The sequence below is a fragment of the Leucoraja erinacea genome, chromosome 25 (assembly GCF_028641065.1).
Source record: "Leucoraja erinacea ecotype New England chromosome 25, Leri_hhj_1, whole genome shotgun sequence".
Lineage (NCBI taxonomy): Eukaryota > Metazoa > Chordata > Chondrichthyes > Rajiformes > Rajidae > Leucoraja > Leucoraja erinaceus.
In genome coordinates this window covers 19,963,006-19,974,690 of record NC_073401.1, presented here as the reverse complement: position 1 = coordinate 19,974,690, position 11,685 = coordinate 19,963,006, and the positions used below count along the sequence as shown (strand labels likewise).

The following is an 11,685-nucleotide window of genomic DNA, read 5'->3' as shown; positions in this document are numbered from 1 at the left end:
ACAACCTGTATTTTGTTATTTTTAGAGGTACTAAATGCTATGCACTATTCTTGTACTTAATATCGGTTCTCTCTGTAGAAAATGCAGTTGGAAGTTCATCAAAAGTTCCTCACAATTTGAGAATGCTTGAAAAGTTCTGAGCTCTTTGTAAAAGTGGAACATCGGTCTACTGAACTGAATCTACAAATGACAACTTACAAGAAAAAGCAATCAGCCAATTCTCAGGAAAAACACAAACCTCATCAGGTCAGGCAGCATTCATGGAGGGAAATATACAGACAGAATTTTGGGTCTTCCACCGTCCATTATAATGCAAAGGAATCCACAAAATATATAATCTCCCATCGCTTCGAACTCAACTGTATACCACATGTACTCAGTCAGCTCTCAGGCAAGTTCAGAATACTCCATCATACTGGTGAATACTATATTTGAAAAGGCTTGCAGAATGCCACCACAGTATAGCAATTCTGTTCTCTATAAGGATTGCTGAGGTACGAACCTCAGTAAATAGCAATGCCAGTGTGCAACCTTAATCCTTTCTAAGGATGTTCATGATTTTATATACCTCGATAAGATTTCCCCTCAGCCACTTGCACTCCAAGGAATAAAATCCTAGCATGCTCAACCTTTTCCTATAGCTCAGGCCCTTGAGTCCTCGCAACATCCTTGTAAATCTTTCCTGCACTCTTTCCAGCTTAATGGCATCCTTCCTATAATAGGGTGATCAAAACATCATAATACCCAAATGTGCCCTTACCAAGTTTGTAAATCAGAAATAATTATGGGTTAAGGGAGAATTGAGATACAAGGATGAGTGGATCTGAGACTTCTATTTTAACCTTGCTCAGTCTCAGTGATGTCCATTCTAGTTATTGCGAGCACTGCCTCCATTGGTTAAATTTGTTGATCACACTCAACCTCACAGGTGGTTGCTACTTCCAATATTTATTTATTATCTTGTTCCGCAAGCAAGCAACACAAGTGATCCATTGAGTGTACCTGTCATTTGCCGTATCTGCAGCTTGGAATATGTGGCTGTGAAACCTGCAACATATTCCTTATAAGATGGAGGTAGTTATCCTTGGGTCCTGATTGATAGCGTTTGCTGATCATTGAACAATGTTATGTAGTGTATTAAGTAGTGAGGCTAATTGCATAGCTGGTGAGATTTGATATTTGAAGGTAATCACTGATCACATACTGTATGCTATGTAATTGAAGTATGCCTCTGACTTTTGAGATTGTCTGATTTGGCTACCTGTTGCAGTACCTTCGGAGAGTTGTCTGAGGCCATGTCGAATTCTTGTTTTGTGCTTTATTATGTGGATAGTGGTGGGAGTGGGGCATACTATGGCCATGCTGGGTCCCAGACTCTTCTGGCCATTAAAGAATTTTAACTGCATTCCTGCTATGAGTCACGGAAACAAATTGATATATTTTTAGATATTAAGGGAATTATGGGGTGATGGGATTAGTGCAAGATAAAAAATCTATTTTTTTCTGGTAATTGGGCTTCCTCATCCCCTTGGATAGTGAGTTCCAGAGAATCCAAAGACTGGGTGAAATTTTTTTTTTCCTAATCTTTGTCTCATGGCCTTCAGTAATAGATAACACAGCTGAGAAAACAATATCTGCCCCATTATGTTTTTCTTAAGAGTTGTGTACATTTCTGTGAGATTACCTCTCATTCTTCTAAAAATCAGTACAGTTTGCTTCATCTCTCTTCTTATGACAAATTCACCATCCCAGGAATCAATCTGATCAACCTTTGCAGTGCTCCGTCTCACAAGCATTTCTTTCCTTAGATAGGGAGACTAAATATGTACACAATATTCCAGATATGGTCTCACTGAAACCCAGAATCTTTAATATGTCTTTGCACTTGAACTTACATTTTCTTGCAATAAAGGCCAATGTATTATTTGCCTTTAGAATTGTTGATGTACTTGAATGCTAACTTTCAGTGCTTTGTGCAAAGAACACATATTGTAGGAACACCAATAGTTTTCAATAGTTTTTAAATAATTAATCGTTCTAATTTTCTACCATAAGGCTTAGAGGCTCCCTACATACCTACACTGCCACCTAGCTTTGTATCATCAGAAAATCTAAATGCATTAAACTAGTTTCTCTCATCCAAAAGATAAGAAGAACCTCAGATGCTCGAATCTAGAACAAAAACAGAACGCTGGGCAAACTCAGTACCTGGGGTTCCCACTCAGTCCTGATGCACAATTTCTACTCTAAATGTCAACTTACATCTTTTGCCTCCACAGAGGCTGCTTAACCTGCTGAGTTCTTCCAGCATTGGTCTATATTACATACTACATACATACACAGTTTCCCAATCTGAAAAAGTTTTCTGTCCATTAATTGTTTCAAAAACCATATTCTTTATCAAAGGCCATTCAAAAATCTAAACACACCATATCAATTGATTTGACCCTGATATTTACAACCGAAATGTGTAAAAAAATATTTGTCAAACAAAATCACATTGACTCAACCTAATCCTATCGTTATTTTCTAAGTGGTTATTTTATGTGCCCTGTTATCATTTCCATAATAATAGATTTTTGCATTTTCCTTATTCTTTCATCTTCTAATTCTTGAGCACATCCATAAACATTCCCACCGTCCACCAATGATCACTTACTAATATATAGTTTGGAACAGAGTGTCTGTTTTGGGGCACTAGGGTTGAGCACAAAATTCATGTGGACTGCTCGATGTAATCAACTTTGTACATATTTTTTAATTTATTAAATTCACGTGATCCAAGAGTTTATCTCAAGGCCAGCATCTATTGCCCAATCTTTATTGCCCTTAAGAAGTCTTCTAAAACTACTGGCCTTGTGAAGGTACTTCATAATGCTGTTGGATTGCAACAATGAAGGATGGTGTTACACTGGTGTGTTGGCCTGGATAAGAATGGTGATGCGTGTTTCCTTTTCCTGTCAGTAGATTTGAAGGACTTTATGAAGACAGTGTCTGATATTTTTCCAGTGCATTGCTATGATGTCAGTAGTCCAAGTTTCAGAAACATAATGGTGGATTTCTGGCCTTATTGGCCTTATTTCTGGCCTTATTGACAGATGACTCCTAAATATGGGAAGTGATCCATGTTTTCCAGGATCTCATTATGAACATTTACTGTTGGAAAATGGTGTTCCACAACAGGATAACACAGACATCCAGTATAGTCCATTTTTTCAAATGTATCAGTGAAGCAGTTGGTGATGGATTGGATGAATGGAAACATAGAAACATAGAAATTAGGTGCAGGAGTAGGCCATTCGGGCCTTCGAGCCTGCACCGCCATTCAATATGATCATGGCTGATCATCCAACTCAGTATCCCGTACCTGCCTTCTCTCCATACCCTCTGATCCCTTTAGCCACAAGGGCCACATCTATCTCCCTCTTAAATATAGCCAATGAACTGGCCTCAACTACCCTCTGTGGCAGAGAGTTCCAGAGATTCACCACTCTCTGTGTGAAAAAAGTTTTTCTCATCTCGGTTTTAAAGGATTTCCCCCTTATCCTTAAGCTGTGACCCCTTGTCCTGGACTTCCCCAACATCGGGAACAATCTTCCTGCATCTAGCCTGTCCAACCCCTTAAGAATTTTGTAAGTTTCTATAAGATCCCCTCTCAATCTCCTAAATTCTAGAGAGTATAAACCAAGTCTATCCAGTCTTTCTTCATAAGACAGTCCTGACATCCCAGGAATCAGTCTGGTGAACCTTCTCTGCACTCCCTCTATGGCAATAATGTCCTTCTTCAGATTTGGAGACCAAAACTGTACGCAATACTCCAGGTGCGGTCTCACCAAGACCCTGTACAACTGCAGTAGAACCTCCCTGCTCCTATACTCAAATCCTTTTGCTATGAAAGCTAACATACCATTCGCTTTCTTCACTGCCTGCTGCACCTGCATGCCTACTTTGGGCATGCAGGTGCATACAAGGGCAGAGTCCCCCTAGTCCTCACCTTTCACCCCACCAGCAGGCAAATACAACAAATAATCCTCCGCGTTTTCCGCCACCTCCAGCGTGACCCCACCACTCTCCACATCTTCCCATCTCCCCCTATGTCTGCCTTCCGCAAAGACCGCTCCCTCCACAACTCCCTTGTCAATTCTTCCCTTCCCTCCCGTACCACCCCCGCCCCGGGCACTTTCCGTTGCAACCGCAAGAAATGCAACACCTGTCCCTTCACCTCCCCCCTCGACTCCATTCAAGGACCCAAGCAGTCGTTCCAGGTGCGACAAAGGTTCACCTGTATCTCCTCCAACCTCATCTACTGCATCCGCTGCTCTAGATGTCAGCTGATTTACATCGGGGAGACTAAGCGGAGGTTGGGCGTTCGTTTCGCCGAACACCTCCGCTCAGTCCGCAATAGCCTACCTGAACTCCCGGTGGCTCAGCACTTCAACTCCCCCTCCCATTCTCAACCCGACCTCTCTGTCCTGGGTCTCCTCCATTGCCAGAGTGAGCAACACTGGAAATTGGAGGAACAGCACCTCATATTCCGCCTGGGTTGCTTGCGTCCGGGTGGCATGAACGTTGAATTCTCCCAGTTTTGCTAGCCCTTGCTGTCTCCTCCCCTTCCTTAACCCTCGAGCTGTCTCCTCCCATCCCCCCGCCCTCGGGCTCCTCCTCCTCCTCCCTTTTTCCTTCCTTCTCCCCTCCCCACCACCCATCAGTCTGAAGAAGGGTTTCGGCCCGAAACGTCGCCTATTTCCTTCGCTCCATAGATGCTGCTACACCTGCTGAGTTTCTCCAGCATTTTTGTGTACCTTCTGCCTACTTTCAATGACTGGTGTACCATGACACCCAGGTCTCGCTGCATCTCCCCTTTTCCTAATCGGCCACCATTTAGATAATAGTCTGCTTGCCTGTTTTTGCCACCAAAATGGATAACCTCACATTTATCCACATTATACTGCATCTGCCAAACATTTGCCCACTCACCCAGCCTATCCAAGTCACCTTGCAGTCTCCTAGCATCCTCACAGCTAACACTGCCCCCCAGCTTGGTGTAATCCGCAAACTTGGAGATATTGCCTTCAATTCCCTCATCCAGATCATTAATATATATTGTAAATAGCTGGGGTCCCAGCACTGAGCCTTGGGGTACCCCACTAGTCACTGCCCGCCATTGTGAAAAGGACCCGTTTACTCCTACTCTTTGCTTCCTGTTTGCCAGCCAGTTCTCTATCCACATCAATACTGAACCCCCAATGCCGTGTGTTTTAAGTTTGTATACTAATCTCTTATGTGGGACTTTGTCGAAAGCCTTCTGGAAGTCCAGATACACCACATCCACTGGTTCTCCCCTATCCACGCTACTAGTTACATCCTCGAAAAATTCTATAAGATTCGTCAGACATGATTTACCTTTCGTAAATCCATGCTGACTTTGTCCAATGATTTCACCACTTTCCAAACGTGCTGCTATCCCATCTTTAATAACTGACTCTAGCAGTTTCCCCACTACTGATGTTAGACTAACTGGAATGAAAGAATTGGTTGGATATTGCAGCTCCAACAACTAAGTTTGCAGTGAGCTTGATCCTGCTGTTGTGGTAATATAGGCTGAACATTTCCCTATGATTCCCCATACTTTGTTCCACTTTGGCTGGAGATTTGTGGAGGTTTGCTGCAACATTGCAGCGAGAAAGATTAAGAAAAGTTTTGAGGTAATGGTGCAAACTTGCCTAACATCAGTCTGCATTGAATTGGCTCCATTGTGTAAAGGGACGATCAGAACTGCATGTGAAAGTCAAAGTTTTCAACAGCTGCAATATGACTTTCCAACTCTTATACTCCATGTACTGACCAATCTATAATACCTCTGTACGTCATGCATTTCCAAATGCAAGTACATCCTGTCCCTGAAAACCTTGTCCGATAATTACCCTAGCACCAATGTAAGGCCAGCCTGCCGATACTTTTCTGGTTTGTCCCTGTTGCCTTTCTTAAACAGATAAATTATATTAGCAATTCTCCACTCTTCTGGCACCTCACCTCTGCTACAGAGGATACAAAGATCACTGTCGAAGACCGAACAATCTCTTCTTTTGCTTCTCTCGGGATCGATCCCATCAGGCCGTGGGGACTTATCCATGCTAATTTATTTCAAGGCATCTAATATGACCTTTTTAATACCAGTATGCCCTACAACTTCAACATACCCGTTCTTAATCTCTACTATATAACCTGTGTACTATATAACCCGTCTACCTGTTCGTGACTTCACTACTTTTGTCTCAAATTTTTTTTCATCTCTGGCCTTTGCCCAATCATCTGCCTATCATAACCCCCCTCACCTGTGTTCACATATTACCTGCCACATTTGACCTGCCCCATCTCTCTTCTAGCTTTCTTTCGTTCCCCTAATTCAGTCTGAAGGATCCCCTTCCCAAACCGTGACCTATCAATGTTCTCTAAGGATGTTGCCTGATCCACTGAGTTACTCCAGCATCTTTTTTGTTAAACCAGCATCTGCAGTTCCTTGTTTCTACCTATTTACATACCTTGGACTTTTTCTCTGTAAATTCCATTCTGGTATTTTTCTCTTTGGATTCCTTGTTGTACTTGTGTAAGGATTGATTGTACTTGTGTCTAGTATGATTTGAGTTGACTGGATCGCAGTGCATTTTATAAGTGGTACATACTGCAGCCACAGTATGGTGGAGGGAGTGTATATTTATGGGGATGATGGGATAGCAGTTAAGTGGATTGCTTTATACGTATGGTATAAAAATACTTATGATTGGACCCCCACCATGTGTCCTGACCTATGGAAGCAAGCACACCTTATCTGTATCTGTCTACCTGTGTTGCCACTTTCAGGGACAATACTTGAACCCAAGATCCCTGTTGCAATAAGGAAGCAGATCCTGTAATTCCAGTTGTTTTAACGATGGATCCACAACCACAAATGAGTCATGGAGAGGACATGCGTGCTCAGGAACCGGGCTCTTCACCTCACAGTGAGTCATGTACATGGGGCGACATGATTCAGTTCCAGCTCTTTGACACATAGAAACAGAATATAGGTGCAGGAGTAGGCCATTCGGCCCTTCGAGCCAGCACTGCCATTGAATATGATCATGGCTGATCATCCAAAATCAGTACCCCGTTCCTGCTAACCCCCCGCGTATCCCTTGATTCCGTTAGCTCTTAAAGTTAAATCTAACTCTCGTAGGGGACGTTTTGGGGGGCCTTAACCGACGAGCCACTCAGTGTGATGGTGTGATGCCGGCTCGATCAAAGATCTTCGCTATAAGATCTTTGGGCTCGATGACAGTGGCCTAAACCTTTAAAGACAGGCGGGTCGCCTCAGGAGCGGCCACTTTAACCCGGAAGTGACTCGGTTTCCGCCGGTCTCCGAGGTGCAGTGGGCGCAGGCGCAGGCCGCTCTCCAGGCCGGTACCGAGTGCGCGGGCCTGCGGTGTGAGCCGCTCAGGTAAAGCCGCTGCCGCTTACCCCTCCCCCCCCTCCCGCCCGCCGGTAGCCCAGGCCGCAGGGCCGTGTAGATGCGGCTCGGACTCACACGGCGCGCTGATGGCCGGCCTGCCTGCCGCTGGGGAGATGATGTAATTGATTTGGGGGTGGGGGTAGATGGAGTGTCCAACAGTGGTGGGGGTTAATGGGGGAGGGGTAATTAATGATAGTTGGGGCTAATGATGGTGGGGGGTTGGGGAATAATGATGGTTGGGGTCGTTAAAGGGAGTGGGGGTTGGTGAGAGTGGGTGTTAGGGCAGAGGTGGAGTGAGCATTGGGGGTTAGTGGGGGAGCGGGTGTTAGGGGATGGTGGGTTAATCAGAGCTGGTGGGGGGGTGTGGTTGAGGGGGGGGGAGGTGGGGGTTAATGAGGGGGAGAGAGCAGGATGATGAGTTGTGAACAGCGAGGGAAAGGTTCAGTGGGGGATGGGAGGGAGGGGTGCAATATTGTGAGGAGGTGACGGAGGGATTAATAGACAGTGTGGGCAGCAAAGGGGGGGTAAAAAAAAGTAGATTGTGGGGTGGAGGGAGGAGTCAATGTGGCATGTGAAGGGGGCAGTGGAAAGGGTCAATGAGTGACTGAAGGGTTATGTCAGGAGTCAGTGAGGGGGAAGTGCAAAGAGCAAGTCAATGGAGCGAGGGGTTCACGATGGGGGAGTTAACATGCATATACAATGGAGATACAAGAGACTGCTGATACTGGGATCTTGAGTAAAGAAGCAAGCTTCTAGATGAACAATAGGTCAGGCAGCATCTGTGAAGCCTGATGATTTTTCGGGTCAGGATTCTTCAGGGTTGGGACTCTTCAGCTTTTGGGAGTAGGGGGAACAAAGCTGGTAAAGGGAATTAGTGGTGGTGCAAAAGCTGCCAATAGGAGGGGTCATTGGCAGATTTGTAGAGATAGTGACAGACTAGTGAAATGGAGACGAACCGGAAGCCAGAGATAAAAGGAAAGAGAAAGTGGAATGTAAAGCCAGAGAAATGGGTTGTGGGAAGGGAAGAGGGAGGAATAAAAGGAAAATTGCATTCGGGAGAGGAATGGGTGGGAGAAGAACGACAACAGGAGGGGAACGGAACAGGATGATGGATGTGGGGTGAGAAAGGTTGGTGTGGTGGCGTGAGATGACGATGGATGAGGGGTTGGTTTGGGGGTTTACTTGAAATTGACGATTCAATGTTCATGCTGTTGCATTGTAGGGCGTGCAAGAGAAATATTAGGTGCTAATCTTCCAGTTTGCATGCGGCCTTATTCTGGTAGTGGAGCTAAAAAACAGGAAGGTAGGTATGGTAATGGAAGGGGAGTTAAAATAACTATTAACTGGCAGCTACAGCTGATCCTGGTGAACAGAGCATGTGTTTGTTCAGTATACTTGCTGATGTAGAGAATTCCACATCAGGAGCAGCGAATGCAGTAGATGAGGTTGGAAGAGATGCAATTGAACATCTGTCTGACAAGGAACCATAGAAACATAGAAAATACGTGCAGGAGTAGGCCATTCGTCCCTTCGAGCCTGCACCGCCATTCAATATGATCATGGCTGATCATCCAACTCAGTATCCTGTACCTGCCTTCTCTCCATAAAGGTTGTTGGGGTTCCTGAATGGAGATGAGAGCAAAGGTGTGGGAACAGGTGCTTGTATCTCCTGCCATACTAGTGGAAAATGCCTGCAGAGAGTGAGGGGGTTTGTTGGGGAGGAAAGAATGAACCAAGGAGTTGCAGAGAGGATAAGGTCTTTGAGGAAAGCAGAAAGTGGTGAGTATGGGAAGATTGACTGATAGTGGGATCGTGTTGACGGTGGTGGTAATGCCGGAGAATGTTGTGTTGGATGCGAAGGCTGGTGGGATGAAAGGTGGGGACCAGGGGAACGCTATCTTTGTTCCATATGGGGGCGGGGATATGGCAGCAGAACTGCAGGAAGTAGAGGAGACACAAATTAGAGCTTTGGCTAGAAAAACGAGGTAGCCACGCATAGTAAAGAAAGAGGACGTCTTGGATGTTCTAGAGTCGGGAAAGCTCCTCTTGGTAGATGAGATGGAGAAGCAGAGAAAGGAATGGTGTTGTTGCAAAAGGCACAGTGGGAGGAGGTATAGTCAAGGTAGCTGTTGAGTCAGTGAGTTTGTAGTCTATGATAGTTTGTCCCATGTGATAGAGACAAATAGACTGCAGGAGATGAGAACCCCTGTCCTTGCACCTCTTTCCTCGCTTCCATTCAGCCCTTCCAGGTGAGATTGGGATTCGCTTGCATCATTTCCAGCCTCGTTGACTGCATTTGAAGCTCCTGTAGTGACCACCTCTACGTCGGCGACGCCAACCATACACTAGGCGACCGTTTTTCCAAACCCACTCTGTCCAGAGCTCCCAGTTGTGAGCTATTTCAACTCCCCTTCCTGCTTCTATACCAATTTCTGTCATTGGCCTCCTCCAATGTCAGAGTGAAGGCACATACAAAAATTGAAGAACGTTGTGAGGTGTGGCCAGCTTGTTTCGAGAGTGTGGTCGTAGAGAGTTGACTGGTCGCCAGTTGCTACCAAAGCAGTGTGGTGTAATGAGCAGCTTGGCGGTACAGTATAGTCTCAAATATCCCAAGTGCTGAGAAACAAGTCCTACATTATGTGTAAGAAGGAACTGCAGATAGACACAAAAAGCTGGAGTATCTCAGCGGGACAGACAGCATGAGAGTAGGAGTGGGTGAAGTTTCGGGTCGAGACACTTCTTCAGTCTGGTTAGGGATAAGGGAAATGAGAGATATAGACGATGATGTGGAGAGATAAAGAACAATGAATGGAAGATGTGCAAAAAAGTACAGGTGCACAACCTTTTATCCGGTGTTCCAGAAACCGAAAAGCTCCGAAAACCGGCCATTTTTTCCAGATGTTGTCTGCGCACCAAAGCTCGCGTTTGGCGCCAAACCTGACCCAAAACGACCCACGGTCAACCCAGGTCTGTGCTACTGTAGCGGCTGCCTCCTCCCTGGAGACCGGGAGACGCTTAAACATCTGTAAATCATTGCTTAAATGTTAGTCAGTTAGTTTGGAGGGCTTTTATGTGAAGGGGGGTGAAGGGGTAAACTTTAATTCTTAGTCCCCTACCTGGTCGGAGAGGCGGGGAGCGGTCAATGCCTTACCGGGTCGCTGTGCAGTAAGCTCCGCAGCGCTGTGGCCGGTGGGGCAGCGGGCGGCGCCGGTTGTAGCTCCGACCCCGGCAACTCTACCCCTGGCTGCGAGGCGCTCCAAATACAGCACGGCCCGCGGCCGGACGCCCCAGCTCCGCGAATGTCAGGAGTCGGCGGCGTCGCAGCGCTGGGATACACAACATCGCCGCCGACACACAACATCGCGGAGCGTCGCTGGATTTGGAGCCGCGCAGCCAGGGGTAGAGTTGCCGGGGTCGGAGCTCCAACCGGCGCCACCCGCGGCCGGACGGAGCCCCCAGCTCCACGGCTCCAAATCCAGCGACGCTCCGCGAATGTTGGGTCGGCAGCCACAGCGCTCCGGAGCTTGCCGCACAGCGACCCGGTAAGGCATTGCCAGCTCCCCGCTGGTATCCCAGCGTTGCGATGCCGCCGACTCCCGACATTCTCGGAGCTGGGACGTCCGGCCGCGGGCGGCGCTGGACTTGGAGCGCCTCGCAGCCAGGGGTAGAGTTGCCGGGGTCGGAGCTACAACCGGCGCCGCCCGCGGCCGGACGGAGCCCCCAGCTCCGCGAGGTTGGGAGTCGCCGACCAGGTAGGTAGGGGACTAAGAATTAAAGTTTCCCCCTTCACCCCTACACCACCACCACCACATAAAATCCCTCCAAACTAACTGACTAACATTTATGCAATGATTCTCCCGGTCTCCGGGGAGGAGGCAGCTGCTCCAGACTTTTCAAGCCGCCCGCGCTACCTACCTAATCTACGCTAAAAATCTTCCATTCTGAAATCCGAAAATGTCCGAAATCCGACAAGTGTCTGGTCCCAAGGCTTTCGGATAAAAGGTTGTGCACCTGTAATGATAAAGGAAACGGGCCATTACTAGCTGTTTGTAGGGTGAACATAAGAAGGTAGTGCGACAGGTGGGGGAGGGATGGAGAGAGAGAGAGAGAGGGAATGCCAGGGCTACCTGAAGTGAGAGAAATCAATATTCATGCCACTGGCTGTAATACATCTCTTGTACATCAGCGAGACCAAA

At 46.7% G+C, this 11,685-nt stretch overlaps 1 protein-coding gene across 1 annotated transcript in view; it reads left to right on the top strand.

Annotated features, from left to right (window-relative positions):
• Window positions 1-7,331: 7,331 nt before the first annotated feature.
• The window catches only part of LOC129709504 (serine/threonine-protein phosphatase 4 catalytic subunit B), a 29,111-nt gene continuing 24,757 nt past the window's right edge, over window positions 7,332-11,685 (top strand). Inside the window, exon 1 of the mRNA XM_055655947.1 lies at window positions 7,332-7,477. The gene's annotated coding sequence lies outside the window, so the exon portion shown is untranslated. The remainder of the gene's footprint in view (window positions 7,478-11,685) is intronic.